The sequence below is a fragment of the Anser brachyrhynchus genome, assembly GCF_964034855.1.
Source record: "Anser brachyrhynchus genome assembly, contig: SCAFFOLD_111, whole genome shotgun sequence".
NCBI lineage: Eukaryota > Metazoa > Chordata > Aves > Anseriformes > Anatidae > Anser > Anser brachyrhynchus.
The window spans coordinates 48,817-66,492 of NW_027663701.1; the positions used below are offsets into that span (position 1 = coordinate 48,817).

Here is a 17,676-nt window from a genome sequence, read left to right on the forward strand (position 1 = left end):
GTGTCAATAGGACGGTTGATTTGGGTTTCTTGTATGACCGCGGTGGCTGGCACAAGATTTACCAACCCTTGAAGTTAGGCTGTTGCTATAACTAAGTCAAGTTTGCACTCATTGCTTAATGTTAATTACTGCTGAATACCCGTGGGGGCGTGGCTTAGCGAGGCGTCTTGGGCTACTACTTGGGTGTGCCTGATACCCGCTCCTCAAGGCCTGTATGGGGGTAGGTGGTCGAGGGCGTTTACACTGGGGCGCGGATACTTGCATGTATATATTTAGCAAAAACCAACCGTAAGGTTAGGACTAAGTCTTTTGTCCGCAGGCATGTTTTATGCCATCTTGGCAACTTCAGTGCCATGCTTTGTGTTAAGCTATGTGGACGGGGGTGTGGTTAGCTGATAGTTGAGTGGTGAGTGAGAGTGAAGTATATGAAATTATTGCTTGTGTTTACTATTTTTAGTACTGGAGTTTCTCTAAGTCCTAGGACTAGGAGGAAATGGTGTTTCATAGTGTGTAGGCGTCGGGATAGTCCGAGTATCGTCGGGGTATTCCTGCTAGGCCTAGGAAGTGCTGGGGGAAGAACGTTAGGTTTACTCCTGTAAATATTACCCCGAAGTGGGCTTTTGCTCATGTTTGGTGTAGGGTAAACCCAGTGAGTAGTGGGAATCAGTGAGTAAATCCTGCTAGAATGGCAAAGACGGCGCCTATGGATAGGACGTAGTGGAAGTGGGCAACTACGTAGTACGTGTCGTGCAGGGCGATGTCTAGGGAAGAGTTTGCAAGAACGATTCCTGTTAATCCTCCGATGGTAAATAGGAAGATAAATCCTAGAGCTCATAGTATTGGGGGGGGTCTCATTTGATTGTTCCTCCGTGCAGGGTGGCTAGTCAGCTAAATACTTTGATTCCGGTAGGGATGGCAATGATTATAGTGGCTGATGTAAAGTAGGCTCGGGTATCAACGTCTATTCCTACTGTAAACATGTGGTGAGCTCAGACGATGAATCCTAGGAAGCCGATGGATAGTATGGCTCAGACTATTCCCATGTAGCCGAAGGGCTCCTTTTTGCCTGAGTAGTACGTGACTACGTGTGAGATGATTCCGAACCCCGGTAGGATCAGAATATAGACTTCTGGGTGTCCGAAGAATCAGAATAGGTGTTGGTACAGGATTGGGTCTCCTCCTCCAGCGGGGTCGAAGAATGTGGTGTTTAGGTTTCGATCAGTTAGTAATATTGTAATACCGGCGGCGAGTACGGGGAGTGATAGAAGGAGTAGGATGGCGGTAATTAGTACGGATCAGACAAATAGTGGGGTTTGGTATTGTGAGAGTGCGGGGGGTTTTATGTTGATGGCTGTGGTGATAAAGTTGATGGCCCCAAGGATGGAGGAGATACCGGCTAAGTGGAGTGAGAAGATAGCCAGGTCTACTGAAGCTCCGGCGTGGGCAAGGTCACCTGCTAGGGGAGGGTAGACAGTTCAGCCTGTGCCGGCGCCAGCTTCTACAGTGGATGAGGCTAGTAGGAGGAGGAATGATGGGGGGAGGAGTCAAAAGCTTATGTTGTTTATTCGCGGGAATGCTATGTCGGGGGCACCGATTATGAGGGGGACTAATCAGTTGCCGAATCCTCCGATCATGATGGGTATGACTATAAAGAAGATTATTACAAAGGCGTGAGCGGTAACGATTACATTGTAAATTTGGTCGTCGCCTAGGAGAGTTCCTGGTTGTCCTAGTTCTGCGCGGATTAATAGGCTGAGTGCGGTGCCGACTATTCCTGCTCATGCCCCGAAGGTGAGGTACAGGGTGCCAATATCCTTATGGTTAGTGGAAAATAGTCATCGGTTGATGAAGGTGACGGGTAAGATGGCTGAGTGTTGAAGCGTTAGGCTGTAGTCCTTTTTACAGAGGTTTAATTCCTCTTCTTATCGGCTCTGTAGTGAAATTCATGTTGAGTTGCAAGCTCATCGATGTGCACTAGGGTGCGTCAGGGTCTTTGTAGGCAGAAGCCAATTGGTTTAGGCATTTAGCTGTTAACTAGAGTTTTGTGGGATCGAAGCCCATCTGTCTAGGGAGGCTTTAGCTTAATTAAAGCGTCTGACTTGCATTCAGAAGATACAGGTTAATATTCTGTAAGTCTTAATGTGCAGAAACTAAGAGGGTTTAACTCTTATTTAAGGCTTTGAAGGCCTTCGGTTTGGGGTGTTATCCTAAGTTTCTAGACAATGGCATGTATTATTGGGGACAGGGGAAGTAAGAGGATTGATAGTGAGGCAAGGACCGCAGTAGGTGTGCTTGGGGCTTTGCTAGTGTATCATTGTTTTATGTGGTTAGAGGAGTTGGGGGGAAGGGTAATTGTTGAGTGGTATGCGAGGCGTAGGTAGAAGAAGAGGCTGAGCAGTGATAGCATGGCAATTGCCATGGCTGCTGGTGTTATTTCCTGTTTAGTTAGTTCTTGGATGATAAGTCACTTTGGTATAAAGCCTGTTAATGGGGGGAGGCCTGCTAGGGATAAAAGTACTAGTATTAGGGTGGCGTTTAGCACTGGGGTTTTTGTTCATGAGGTTGTGATCATGGATAGGTTAAGGGCTTTGATTTTGTTAAGGGCTAGGAATACGGCTGATGTTATGATTGTGTATAGGTAGAAGGTAAGTAAGGCCAATTTGGGGCTGTAAACTAGGATGATGGCGATTCAGCCTAAGTGGGAGATGGACGAGAAGGCTAGGATTTTGCGTGTTTGTGTTTGGTTCAGTCCTATTCAGCCTCCTAGTGCTGTTGAGGCTAGGGCCATGGCGGTGAGTAGAGCTGGGTCGAGGGATTTGGATGTTAGTAGGAGCAGGGTTAGTGGGGGGAATTTTATGAGGGTCGAGAGTAGCAGGGCTGTTATTAGTGGCGATCCTTGTAGTACTTCTGGGAATCAGAAGTGAAATGGCACTAGGCCCAGTTTAATAGCGATTGCTGCTGTCAGTAGTAGACAGGAGGTTGGGTGGTTTATTTGTGTGATGTCTCATTGGCCGGTGACTCAGGCATTGGTTATGCTAGAGAATAGGACCAGGGCGGAAGCAGCTGCTTGGGTTAGGAAGTATTTCGTTGCGGCTTCTACTGCTCGTGGGTGGTGGGATTTGGCAATTAGGGGAATGATGGCTAGTGCGTTGATCTCCAGTCCTGTCCAGGCCAGAACTCAGTGGTTGCTGGAAATTGTGGTTGTGGTGCCCAAGATGAGGCTGAAGGTTATGATTGGGGTCGCGTAAGGGTTCATTAGTAGAGGAGGGGGTTAAACCATCATTTTCGGGGTATGGGCCCGATAGCTTGATTAGCTGACTCTACTAGAAAATAATATAAGGGAAGTATGGAGAATTTTGATTTCTCTTGTGTGGGTTCAATTCCTACTTTTCTAAGGTCAACAGGAAATGAGAGGGCTGTTATACCTCTATGTTCACTTTATCATAGTGACCCTTTGTAGTTCAGGCACATTTCCTTATGTAAGGAGGTAGGCCTGCATAGCAGATAGGTATGCTGATGTGTCAGAGGCACAGAGCTAGTGTGAGGGGTAGGAAGTTTTTTCATAGTAGGTGCATTAGTTGGTCATATCGGAATCGTGGGTATGAAGCTCGGACCCATAAGAAACCAGAAGATAGTAGGAGGACTTTTGTGGCTAGGATGATGGGGAATAGTTCTGTGGGTGGCCCTAGGGCGCTTGGGTTTAGGAATGTGATGGCTGTAAGTGTATTTATTAGCATAATGTTCGCATATTCAGCTAGGAAGAATAAGGCGAAGGGTCCTGCGGCGTATTCAACGTTAAACCCTGAGACTAGCTCAGATTCACCCTCTGTGAGGTCAAAAGGAGCTCGGTTTGTCTCTGCTAGGGTGGATACGTATCATATTATTGCTAGGGGTCATGAGGAGAAAATGAAGTATAGAGGCTCCTGTGCGACGGCAAAGGAGCTGAGTGTGTAGCTTCCGCTTAGTATGATTATTGATAGCAGGATTATGGCCAGTGTCACTTCGTATGAAATGGTCTGTGCTACTGCCCGTAGGGCTCCGATTAGTGCGTATTTTGAGTTCGAGGCTCAGCCTGATCATAGGACTGAGTAGACGGCTAGGCTTGACATGGCTATTAGGAAGAGAACTCCGAGGTTTAGATCTGCTAGGGGAAATGGGAGTGGTAGTGGTGCTCAAGTGGTGAGGGCTAGGACAAGGGCTAGTATTGGTATCAGAATGAATAGAAGTGGGGAAGAGGTAGAGGGTCGGATGGGCTCTTTGGTAAATAGTTTCAGTCCGTCCGCAAATGGTTGAAGTAGGCCAAAAGGCCCGACAACGTTAGGGCCTTTGCGGGATTGTATGTAGCTTAGGATTTTCCGTTCTACTAGGGTTAGGAAGGCTACGGCAATCAGGATTGGGATGATGTATAGGAGGGATATAATGAGGCAGCTTAGTGTTGTTATTTGAATCATGGGTGAAGCTAGGGAGAGGATTTGAACCTCTGGGGAAAGGGCTTAAGCCTTCTGCACTTGCCGGGCTCTGCCACTCTAGCTGGTCCTTTTCTAGGATTGAAAGTGGTGGGGGAAGGCCCTCTTCACGGTTTAGTTGGTTTCACTGCTTAGAGGGGGGGGGCGTGCTTGTGGTATTGGCCCCACTTTCCCGGTCCTTTCGTACTGGGGAGAGTGTGTCATAGATAGAAACCGACCTGGATTGCTCCGGTCTGAACTCAGATCACGTAGGACTGTTAATCGTTGAACAAACGAACCCTTAATAGCGGCTGCACCATTAGGATGTCCTGATCCAACATCGAGGTCGTAAACCCCCCTGTCGATATGGGCTCTTGAGGGGGATTGCGCTGTTATCCCTGGGGTAGCTTGGTCCATTAATCAATTATATTGGGTCTGGTCACTGTTAGCACTTTGAGGGGTAGCTCTAGGTAAAGAGGTATGGTCTTGTTTTTGGAGGATTTGTTCTCCTCCAAGGTCGCCCCAACCGAAAAATATCGACCAGGCTCTGCGATGGTAGTGGCCCCAGTGGGGTTGATTGAGGATTCGCGGTGGTCGTTGATTTTTAAGTTCCACAGGGTCTTCTCGTCTTATGTTCACATCCCCGCTTTTGCACGGGGAGATCAATTTCACTGATTATCTGTGAGAGACAGTTAAGACCTCGTTTAGCCATTCATACAAGTCTCGATTTATGGGACAATTGATTGCGCTACCTTTGCACGGTTAGGATACCGCGGCCGTTAAACCTAAGTCACCGGGCAGGCATCACCTTCAATACTTGTTTAATTTGCTGAAGGCTATGTTTTTGGTAAACAGTCGGGCCTTATTAATTTGCCGAGTTCCTTTCACAGATTTTAATCGCTCTTATAGGCGCTCCTGAGTCGGGTTAACAGGGTTAGTTAATACGTGGTCTTGTAGGGGTTTTTGTATCTGTCTAGGTCTGTTAATAATGTTTCTATGTAAGCTTGCGCCGTTAGAGGGGTGTGGCCCTGAGTTACTTATTTTAGCATTAATTCTCCTATATTCATAGGTTGACCTGTTTGTGATAAGGGAATCATCTTATTTTGGTATTTTTAGGTGGTGGAGCTTTGACGCACTCTTTTTTGATGGCTGCTTTAGGGCCCACGGTAGGATCAGTAGTAAGAATTATCCGCTAGTCGAGGTTGTGTCCTTTTTTAATGGAGCTGTCCCTCCATTAAATAGCTCTTAATCATCTCATTAGGGTTCAGGATGTCCGGTAGGGAGGATTAAGGGGGAACTTAGATTCGTTTCACAGGTAACCAGCTATCACCCAGCTCGGTTGGCTTTTCACCTCTACTGACAAGTCATCCCACTCTTTTGCAACAGAGACGGGTTCGCTCTCTTTAACTGCTTGAAAGTAGCTCGCTTGGGTTTCGGGGGGGCAAACTTTAGTTCACTTTGCTTGGTTGTTCTCGCTAAACCATGATGCAAAAGGTACAAGGGTTGATCTTTGCTGTCTGTCGCTTTGATTGTTTCACTGCTATTTCATCTTTCCCTTACGGTACTGGGGTCTCTATCGCGTCTAAGTGTCTTTTCTATCGCCTATACTAAGACTGTAAAATGCTTTAGTTTAATTAGTTTAGTAAATTCTTTAGTTTTGGTGTACTATTTGTGTGGTTGAGCTAGAGGGGGGGCTTCAAGACGATCCGGTCTAGTAGATATCTTTCAGGTGTAAGCTGAGTGCTTTGGTGTTATAGCTACGTCTTGATATTCTAAGTACACCTTCCGGTACACTTACCTTGTTACGACTTACCTCATCTTCAGCGTATTTATGGTATTAGTTATGTGGGATGTGGCTTTTGAGGAGGGTGACGGGCGGTATGTACGTGCCCCAGGGCCGGCTTAAAGTAGGCTCTATTGTCCCACTTTACTGCTAAATCCGCCTTCCAGAAGTGGTTTCACGCTTCTTTCCGTGTGCCCTATGAATAGGGAATGTAGCCCATTTCTTCCACTCCATAGGCTATACCTTGACCTGTCTTATTAGCGGGGTGCTATTGTGTCCACTGTTGTGCTCTCATTCGAGGTGGGCTGGCGACGGCGGTATGTAGGCTGTGTTGGCAAGGGGTGGTTGGGTTAATCGGGGATTATCGATTGTAGAACAGGCTCCTCTAGGTGGGTTTGGGGCACCGCCAAGTCCTTAGAGTTTTAAGCGTTTGTGCTCGTAGTTCTCTGGCGGATACTTCGGTAAAGTAAGTATCAAGATTTAGGGCCAGGCATAGTGGGGTATCTAATCCCAGTTTGGGCCCTGGCTTTCGTGGGTTTAAATCAGTCGTTAGTTCCTAAGATCATCTTAATGGTGTGTTTAGGTGCATCTTGGGCTTATGACAGCTTAGTTGCATTTTGATCTTAGTTAGCTAGGATAGGCATTTTACCACTCTTTACGCCGTGTCAATAGGACGGTTGATTTGGGTTTCTTGTATGACCGCGGTGGCTGGCACAAGATTTACCAACCCTTGAAGTTAGGCTGTTGCTATAACTAAGTCAAGTTTGCACTCATTGCTTAATGTTAATTACTGCTGAATACCCGTGGGGGCGTGGCTTAGCGAGGCGTCTTGGGCTACTACTTGGGTGTGCCTGATACCCGCTCCTCAAGGCCTGTATGGGGGTAGGTGGTCGAGGGCGTTTACACTGGGGCGCGGATACTTGCATGTATATATTTAGCAAAAACCAACCGTAAGGTTAGGACTAAGTCTTTTGTCCGCAGGCATGTTTTATGCCATCTTGGCAACTTCAGTGCCATGCTTTGTGTTAAGCTATGTGGACGGGGGTGTGGTTAGCTGATAGTTGAGTGGTGAGTGAGAGTGAAGTATATGAAATTATTGCTTGTGTTTACTATTTTTAGTACTGGAGTTTCTCTAATAAGTTTAAGTTATTTTGTATGTGTTTGTGTGTATATATACATCGTTCCGATGATGTCATGGAAGGGATGATTAATGGAGTTTTAGAGGTAGTTTGCTGGGATTGGGCGATGAAGGTTTATGCTACATGGTGGTTAGCGAAAGTTTACTGGTTTAGTTTGTGAAGCGCAGGGGTTGCGCTTAATGATTTGTTGTTTTGTGCTATGTCCAACGAGCATTCATCCAATAGCCCCATTTAACCCGGAGGGTGGAGGTAACATTAACTGAATGTGGTCAAAGTGCATCAGTGTCAGGATGATTCCCCATATACGCCAACCGTCTCATCGAGGGACCCTTGAAATATAGGATAGGCCGTGAGGCAGGTGTGTCCAGGCTTAGATTGTGGGACCCCCGAGATCACTGGGAATAGCCACCTGTGAGGTAACCCCGGAAAAAATAAGAGGAACCAGAGGCGCCAAAAAGCTGGAACATGCCGCGATTACGCATTGAGAAGGTGAAAGTACTCACAGATGCCACTTTGAAGGGCAAGGAGGGGTGAGTGAACCCAATGGATGGCCCTGACCGAGGAACCAGAGGCGCAAAAATGTGAGGAGGGCGAGGGGTTTAGGGGGAACGTATGGGCCTGAAGCTAGTCATACCAGACATTATGTGCAACGGGTTGCTGATTTCACGTGAGGAGTACGATTAATAAATCCGTCTGATACGAACTGCATGAGATATGTGGTGGAGAGTTGTTGTTGGAGCATGTCCTGTGAGCATTCATTAAAATGGGGTCTTGTTATGCGCTTGAGTGGAGTTGTATTGGGTGTTGTGGGGTATGGTCCTAGAACATTCATGCCGGGTGGTTTGGTAGGAGTGTGTTTAAGGGTTTAATGGCCGTGTACATGTATGGGTTTAGCACCTGCTTATAAGATAGTCCGTATATAATGTATATTACTGGTACTATAGTATGTATGTATATGGGGTATATAAATTTATGCACGAATATGCATAACCAAATACCCCCGCCTCGGGGGGGGAGGGGGGGGGGGTTAAGCATAATGGCATAGATGGGGTAGAATTATTGGGGGCTTGCGGTTAGTTCCTGTAGTTGAGAACAATGGCGGCTTTTCGAGCCGCAGGCCTCGGGTAGTGTCCGGGCAGGAATAATGACTTATTTTATGTTTTTTTTAGGGATTTGCTTTGCGGTGGGTGTTTTGGGTGTGGCGTCGAATCCTTCGCCGTATTATGGGGTTGTTGGTTTGGTGTTAGCGTCTGTGGCGGGGTGCGGGTGGTTGCTGGGCCTTGGGGTTTCGTTCGTGGCTTTAGTGCTGTTTATGGTGTATTTGGGGGGTATGCTGGTGGTGTTTGTTTATTCAGTAGCTTTAGCAGTGGAGCCTTTCCCTGGGGCTTGGGGGGATTGACGGGTGATTGGATGTGCAGTAGCGTTTGTGGCAATTGTTTTTGGGGGGTTGGTGTTTGGGGGGTTTATGGGGGCTTGGAAGTTCGGGGTTTCTACTGTGAATAATGTTGGGGTGTTTGTTGTTCGGTCGGATTTTAGTGGAGTTTCCATGTTTTATTCACATGGGGCAGGGATGTTTTTAGTGGCGGGTTGGGGGCTGTTGTTGACTTTGTTTGTTGTATTGGAGCTTGTGCGGGGGTTGTCGCGGGGTGCTATTCGGGCGGTTTAGGGGTTAGGGTCAGAGAATAGTTTATTGAAAATGCCAGCTTTGGGAGCTGGAGATAAAGGTTTGAGTCCTTTTTTTCTGAGTTTGGGGTACTCTAAGAAGTGGTAAGTCTTCAATCTTTGGTTTACAAGACCAATGTTTTTATAAACTATTAGAGTATTTAGCAGTTGAGTATTTTGTTTTCTAGGGCGCTTGCGGCGGGGAGGAGAAATAGGAGGATAGTGAAGTAGGCGATTGAAGCGAGTTGGCCGATGATGATGAATGGGTGTTCGACGGGTTGGCTTCCTACTCATGTTAGGACGAGGAGGTCAGCGACTAGTACTCAGAATAGGAGCTGGGAGAGTGGTCGGAATGTTATTGCTCGTTGTTTTGATTTGTGCAGGAATGGGATTAGGAATAGGATCAGTACGGAGGCGGCCAGTGCTAATACGCCTCCTAGTTTATTTGGGATTGAACGTAGGATGGCGTAGGCGAATAGGAAGTATCATTCTGGCTTGATGTGTGGTGGGGTTACTAGTGGGTTTGCTGGGGTGAAGTTTTCTGGGTCTCCCAGGAGGTTAACCGCTCATGCTTCTTTCTTATGAGACGTTAGTAAACCAATTACATAGCCTTGTCAAGACTAAATCACAGGTAAAAATCCTGTACATCTCATGTGGCCAACCACTCCCAACTAGGATTCCAAGACGCCTCATCACCCATCATAGAAGAACTCGTTGAATTCCACGACCACGCCCTAATCGTTGCCCTAGCTATCTGCAGCCTAGTTCTCTACCTTTTAGCCCACATACTAACAGAAAAACTCTCGTCCAATGCTGTAGACGCCCAAGAAGTAGAGCTGATCTGGACAATCCTACCTGCTATCGTCCTGGTACTCCTCGCCCTCCCATCCCTACAAATCCTCTACATAATGGACAAAATCGATGAACCAGACCTCACCCTAAAAGCCATCGGCCACCAATGATACTGAAGCTACGAATACACAGACTTCAAAGACCTATCATTCGACTCCTACATAGTGCCCACCCCAGACTTACCCAACGGCCACTTCCGACTGCTAGAAGTTGACCACCGCGTAGTTATCCCAATAGAATCCCCCATCCGCGTGATCATTACTGCAGGAGACGTACTCCACTCCTGAGCAGTCCCAACGCTCGGAGTTAAAACAGACGCAATCCCAGGCCGACTAAACCAAACTTCATTCATTACCACCCGGCCTGGGATTTTTTACGGACAATGCTCAGAAATTTGCGGGGCTAATCACAGCTACATACCCATTGTAGTAGAATCAACCCCACTCCCACATTTCGAGGCCTGATCGTCCCTTCTATCATCATCCTAATCATTAAGAAGCTATGCAACAGCACTAGCCTTTTAAGCTAGCCAAAGAGGGACTTCCCCCTCCTTAATGATATGCCACAGCTTAACCCCGCACCATGATTTTCAATCATAATTATAACCTGATTAACCCTAGCACTCCTCATCCAACCAAAACTACTAGCCTTCACCACAACCAACCCCCCATCAAATAAGACCTCCCTCACTACCAAACCCACATCATGATCCTGACCATGAACCTAAGCTTCTTTGACCAATTTTCCAGCCCCAATCTATTTGGCATCCCCTTAATCCTACTATCCCTACTCTTCCCAGCCCTACTATTCCCGTCCCCAAACAACCGATGAATCAACAACCGCCTTTCTACTATCCAAACATGACTCCTTCACCTAATCACAAAACAACTAATAGTCCCACTCAACAAAAATGGCCACAAATGAGCCATAATATTTACATCCCTAATAATCATACTTCTTACAATCAACCTTCTAGGCCTCCTTCCATATACATTCACCCCAACCACCCAACTATCTATGAACATAGCCCTAGCCTTCCCACTATGGCTCGCCACACTACTAACAGGCCTACGAAACCAACCATCAGCCTCTTTAGCCCACCTATTACCCGAAGGTACCCCTACACCCCTAATCCCCGCACTAATCCTGATCGAAACAACCAGCCTACTAATCCGCCCCCTAGCCCTCGGAGTCCGCCTTACAGCCAACCTTACAGCAGGACACTTACTCATCCAACTCATCTCTACAGCCTCCATTGCATTAATACCCACCCTTCCTGCAGTATCCATCCTAACAATAATCATCCTACTACTCCTAACCATCCTAGAAGTAGCAGTAGCCATAATCCAGGCCTACGTCTTCGTGCTCCTTCTAAGCCTATACTTACAAGAAAACATCTAATGGCACACCAAGCACACTCATACCACATAGTTGACCCAAGCCCTTGACCAATCTTCGGGGCAGCCGCCGCCCTACTCACAACCTCAGGATTAATCATGTGATTCCACTACAACTCATCCATACTACTAACCCTAGGCCTCATCTCAATACTCCTAGTAATACTCCAATGATGACGAGACATTGTACGAGAAAGCACCTTCCAAGGCCATCACACTCCCACAGTCCAAAAAGGCCTACGATACGGCATAATCCTTTTCATCACATCCGAAGCATTCTTCTTCTTAGGGTTCTTCTGAGCGTTCTTCCACTCGAGCCTGGCCCCAACCCCAGAACTAGGAGGCCAATGACCCCCAACAGGAATTAAACCACTCAACCCGATAGAAGTCCCCCTACTAAACACAGCCATCCTACTAGCCTCAGGCGTTACCGTAACGTGAGCCCATCACAGCATCACAGAAGGAAACCGAAAACACGCCATCCACGCCCTAACCCTAACGATCCTCCTGGGATTCTACTTCACAGCCCTACAAGCAATAGAATACCACGAAGCCCCATTCTCAATCGCCGATAGCGTCTACGGATCTACCTTCTTCGTTGCCACTGGATTCCACGGACTCCACGTAATCATCGGATCCTCCTTCCTGACCGTCTGCCTCTTCCGACTGATCAAGTTCCACTTTACATCAGACCACCACTTCGGATTCGAGGCAGCAGCCTGATACTGACACTTCGTAGACGTCATCTGACTATTCCTCTACATAACCATCTACTGATGAGGATCTTGCTCTTCTAGTATATTAATTACAATTGACTTCCAATCTCTAGAATCTGGTATAAACCCAGAGGAGAGCAATGAACGCACTCATGTTCATATTCGCCCTATCATCAATCCTAAGCGCCGCCCTAACCGCATTAAACTTCTGACTCGCCCAAATAAACCCCGACTCAGAGAAACTCTCACCGTACGAATGTGGATTCGACCCACTTGGATCTGCTCGATTACCATTCTCAGTCCGATTCTTCCTCAGTAGCCATCCTGTTCGTCCTATTCGACCTAGAAATCGCCCTCCTACTCCCCCTGCCATGAGCCGTCCAACTCCAATCCCCCCTAATGACCCTCACCTGAACTGTAGCGATCCTCCTTCTCCTAACACTCGGACTGGCCTACGAGTGAATTCAAGGGGGCCTAGAATGAGCAGAATAACAGAAAGTTAGTCTAACCAAAAAGATAGCTGGTTTCGACCCAGCAGATTACAGCCAACCCTGTAACTTTCTTATGTCGCCCCTACATTTAAGCTTCTACTCAGCCTTCATTTTCAGCGGACTAGGACTAGCCTTCCACCGAACCCACCTAGTATCCGCCCTACTATGCCTTGAAAGCATAATATTATCGATATTCGTAGGCCTATCAATATGATCCATCGAAAACCAAGTCTCCTCATTCACCATGGTACCAATTCTCATGCTAACCTTCTCAGCGTGTGAGGCGGGCACAGGCCTGGCCATCCTAGTAGCCTCCACCCGCACACATGGCTCCGACCATCTACACAACCTAAACCTCCTGCAATGCTAAAAATCATCCTACCCACAATCATACTTCTTCCAACAGCCCTGCTGTCTCCACCAAAATTTCTATGGACTAACACCACCTTATACAGCCTCCTAATCGCTGCCCTAAGCCTACAGTGATTAATCCCAACCTACTACCCCTACAAATTTTTATCCAACTGAACAGGAATTGACCAAATCTCATCCCCCCTCCTAGTACTATCCTGCTGACTACTCCCACTCATAATCATAGCAAGCCAAAACCACCTGCAACAAGAACCCCTACAACGCAAACGAATCTTTATCTCAACCTTAGTCGCAGTCCAGCCATTCATCCTACTAGCCTTTTCCACCACAGAACTAGCACTATTTTACATCTCATTTGAAGCAACCCTCATTCCCACCCTAATCTTAATCACCCGATGGGGGAACCAACCAGAACGCCTAAGCGCTGGCATCTACCTGCTATTCTACACGCCAGTAAGCTCTCTACCCCTGCTAATCACAATCATACACCTATACGTGAAAATTGGCACCCTGCACCTGCCAACCCTACAACTAACCCACCCAACCCTATCCACCTCATGGACAGGAATACTATCAGGTCTAGCACTGCTCATAGCATTCATAGTAAAAGCCCCACTATACGGCCTACACCTCTGACTGCCAAAAGCCCACGTAGAAGCACCCATCGCAGGCTCAATACTCCTCGCCGCCCTACTACTAAAGCTAGGAGGATACGGAATTATACGAGTCACTCTATTTATGGGCCCACTGTCCAACCTCCTGCACTACCCCTTCCTAACCCTGGCCCTATGAGGCGCCCTAATGACTAGCTCAATCTGCCTACGACAGACAGACCTAAAATCACTAATCGCTTATTCATCCGTTAGCCACATAGGCCTAGTTATCGCCGCAGGAATAATCCAAACCCACTGATCATTCTCAGGGGCAATGATCCTAATAATTTCCCATGGACTAACTTCCTCCATACTATTCTGCCTAGCCAACACAAACTATGAACGTACGCACAGCCGAATTCTACTACTCACACGAGGCCTACAACCTCTCCTACCACTCATAGCTACCTGATGATTGCTGGCCAATCTAACAAACATAGCCTTACCCCCAACAACAAACCTCATAGCAGAGCTAACCATTATAATCACCTTATTCAACTGATCTGCCTTCACGATCATCCTAACAGGAATCGCAACCCTACTAACCGCCTCCTACACCTTATTCATACTACTAATGACCCAACGAGGCTCAATCCCCTCCCACATCACATCTATGCAAAACTCAACCACGCGAGAACACCTGCTCATAACACTCCACATTATCCCAATATTCCTCCTAATCCTCAAACCCGAACTGATCTCCAGAATCCCCTCATGCAAGTATAGTTTAAACCAAACATTAGACTGTGATTCTAAGAATAGAAGTTCAAACCTTCTTACCTGCCAAGGGGAGGGTTTAACCAACAAGAGCTGCTAACTCTTACATCTGAGCCTAAAACCTCAGCCCCCTTACTTTTAAAGGATAACAGCAATCCACTGGTCTTAGGAACCACCCATCTTGGTGCAAATCCAAGTAAAAGTAGTGAACCCCACACTACTAATCAACTCCCTCACACTACTCACGCTGACAATCCTCCTAACCCCAATCATCCTGCCATTTCTATTTAAAAACTTTAAAAACACCCCACAAGCCACCACCCGCGCTGTTAAAACCGCATTCCTAATTAGCCTAGCCCCTACAACCGCATTCATCTACTCGGGAGTAGAATCTGTCACCTGCCACTGGGAGTGAAAATTCATTATAAACTTTAAAATCCCCCTGAGCCTAAAAATAGACCAATACTCAATAACATTTCTTCCAATCGCCCTATTTGTAACATGATCAATCCTACAATTCGCCATATGATACATGGCCTCAGAGCCATACGTAACAAAATTTTTCACCTACCTACTGACATTCCTAGTCGCCATACTCCTCCTAACAACCGCAAACAACATATTCCTCCTATTCGTAGGCTGGGAAGGAGTACGAATCATGTCCTTCCTTCTCATCGGCTGATGACAAGGCCGAGCAGATGCCAACACCGCCGCCCTACAAGCCGTAATCTACAACCGAATCGGAGACGTCGGACTGATCCTGAGCATAGCATGACTAGCTTCAACATTCAACACCTGAGAGATCCAACAAGCCGTACACCCCCACCAAACCCCAATCCTCCCCCTCATAGGATTAATCCTCGCAGCCGCAGGAAAATCCGCCCAATTTGGACTCCACCCATGACTGCCCGCAGCAATAGAAGGCCCCACCCCAGTATCAGCCCTACTGCACTCCAGTACCATAGTAGTAGCCGGAATCTTCCTGCTCATCCGCATGCACCCCCTGCTAGCCACCAACCAGACAGCCCTAACTGCCTGCCTATGCCTAGGTGCTCTATCAACCCTATTCGCTGCCACATGCGCCCTAACCCAAAATGACATCAAAAAAATCATTGCTTTCTCAACATCCAGCCAACTAGGACTAATAATAGTCACTATCGGACTAAACCTCCCACAACTAGCCTTCCTACACATCTCAACCCATGCCTTCTTTAAAGCCATACTATTCCTATGCTCAGGGTCTATCATCCACAACCTAAACGGAGAACAAGATATCCGAAAGATAGGAGGCCTACAGAAAATACTCCCAGTCACTACTTCCTGCCTAACCATCGGAAACCTGGCGCTGATAGGAACCCCATTCCTAGCCGGATTCTACTCAAAAGACCTCATCATCGAAAGCTTAAACACATCATACCTAAATACTTGAGCCCTACTCCTAACCCTTATAGCCACAGCATTCACCGCAACCTACAGCATCCGCATAACCATCCTAGTCCAAGCTGGACAAACCCGAATCCCCCCAATAGTATCAATAAACGAAAACAACCCACTAATCACCGCCCCCCTAACCCGACTCGCCCTAGGCAGCATTACAGCAGGAATAATCATTACCTCTTTCATCACACCAACCAAAACCCCCCCAATAACCATACCCCTTATCACCAAAACTGCTGCCATCCTCATAACAATCCTAGGAATCATCCTAGCCCTAGAACTATCGAACATAACACACACCCTCACTCACCCCAAACCAAACCCCCTCATAAACTTCTCCTCTGCATTAGGGTACTTCAACCCCCTAGTACACCGATTCTTCTCCAAAAACCTACTAGAAAAGGGACAAAACATTGCCCTACACTTGATCGACCTCTCCTGACTCAAAAAAATAGGGCCAGAGGGCCTTGCTGAACTACAAGTAGCCGCAAGCAAAGCCGCAACCTCAATACACACAGGGCTAATTAAGGCCTACCTAGGATCCTTCGCCCTCTCCATCCTGGTAATAATCCTAATAACACACAGACTCACTAATGGCCCCTAACATCCGCAAATCCCATCCCCTACTAAAAATAATCAACAACTCCCTAATCGACCTACCCGCCCCCTCCAACATCTCTGCCTGATGAAACTTCGGCTCCCTTCTAGCCATCTGCTTAGCCACACAAATCCTAACAGGCCTGCTACTAGCCATACACTACACCGCAGACACTTCACTCGCCTTCTCCTCAGTAGCTCACACATGCCGAGACGTCCAGTACGGATGGCTCATCCGCAACCTCCACGCCAACGGTGCTTCGCTCTTCTTTATCTGCATCTACTTACACATCGGACGAGGCCTCTACTACGGCTCCTACCTATACAAAGAAACCTGAAACACAGGAGTAATCCTCCTACTCACCCTAATAGCAACTGCCTTCGTAGGGTATGTCCTACCATGAGGACAAATGTCATTCTGAGGGGCCACCGTAATCACCAACCTATTCTCAGCCATCCCGTACATTGGGCAAACTCTAGTAGAATGAGCCTGAGGAGGATTCTCAGTAGACAATCCAACCTTAACCCGATTCTTCGCCATCCACTTCCTACTGCCCTTCCTAATTGTAGGAATCACCCTAGTCCACCTAACCTTCCTACACGAATCAGGCTCAAATAACCCACTAGGAATCGTATCAGACTGCGACAAAATCCCATTCCACCCATACTTCTCCATTAAAGACAGCTTAGGGCTTACCCTAATAATCACCCCTCTAATAGCACTAGCCCTATTTTCACCGAACCTCCTGGTTCTTGGAATCCTAGTTGGGAGTGGTTGGCCACATGAGATGTACAGGATTTTTACCTGTGATTTAGTCTTGACAAGGCTATGTAATTGGTTTACTAACGTCTCATAAGAAAGAAGCATGAGCGGTTAATGCAGTTGGCTTGAAACCCATCCCCAGTGGTGCAAGTGCACTCTCTGAACTCACTGAAGTGCATTACCAGTGGTGCCAGTGCACTCTCTGCACTCACTGCACTGCATCCCCAGTGGTGCCAGTGCAATCTCTGGACTCACTGCAGAGCATCCCCAGTGGTGCCAGTGCACTCTGTGGACTCACTGTAGTGCATCCCCAGTGGTGCCAGTGCACTCTCTGGACTCACTGCACTGCATCCCCAGTGGTGTCAGTGCAATATGTGGACTCACTGCAGTGCATCCCCAGTGGTGCCAGTGCACTCTCTGGACTCACTGCACTGCAGCCCCAGTGGTGCCAGTGCACTCTCTGGACTCACTGCAGTGCATCCCCAGTGGTGCCAGTGCACTCTCTGGACTCACTGCAGTGCATCCCCAGTGGTGCCAGTGCACTCTCTGGACTCACTGCACTGCATCCCCAGTGGTGCCAGTGCACTCTCTGGACAAACTGAAGTGCATCACCAGTGGTGCCAGTGCACTCTCTGGACTCACTGCACTGCAT

At 47.5% G+C, this 17,676-nt stretch overlaps 1 long non-coding RNA gene across 1 annotated transcript in view; it reads left to right on the forward strand.

Annotated features, from left to right (window-relative positions):
- Positions 1–513: 513 nt before the first annotated feature.
- LOC308187011 overlaps positions 514–17,676 on the forward strand; it is a 30,372-nt gene continuing 13,209 nt past the window's right edge. The window contains exon 1 of the long non-coding RNA XR_013944412.1: positions 514–649. This is a non-coding gene — a long non-coding RNA (uncharacterized lncRNA). The remainder of the gene's footprint in view (positions 650–17,676) is intronic.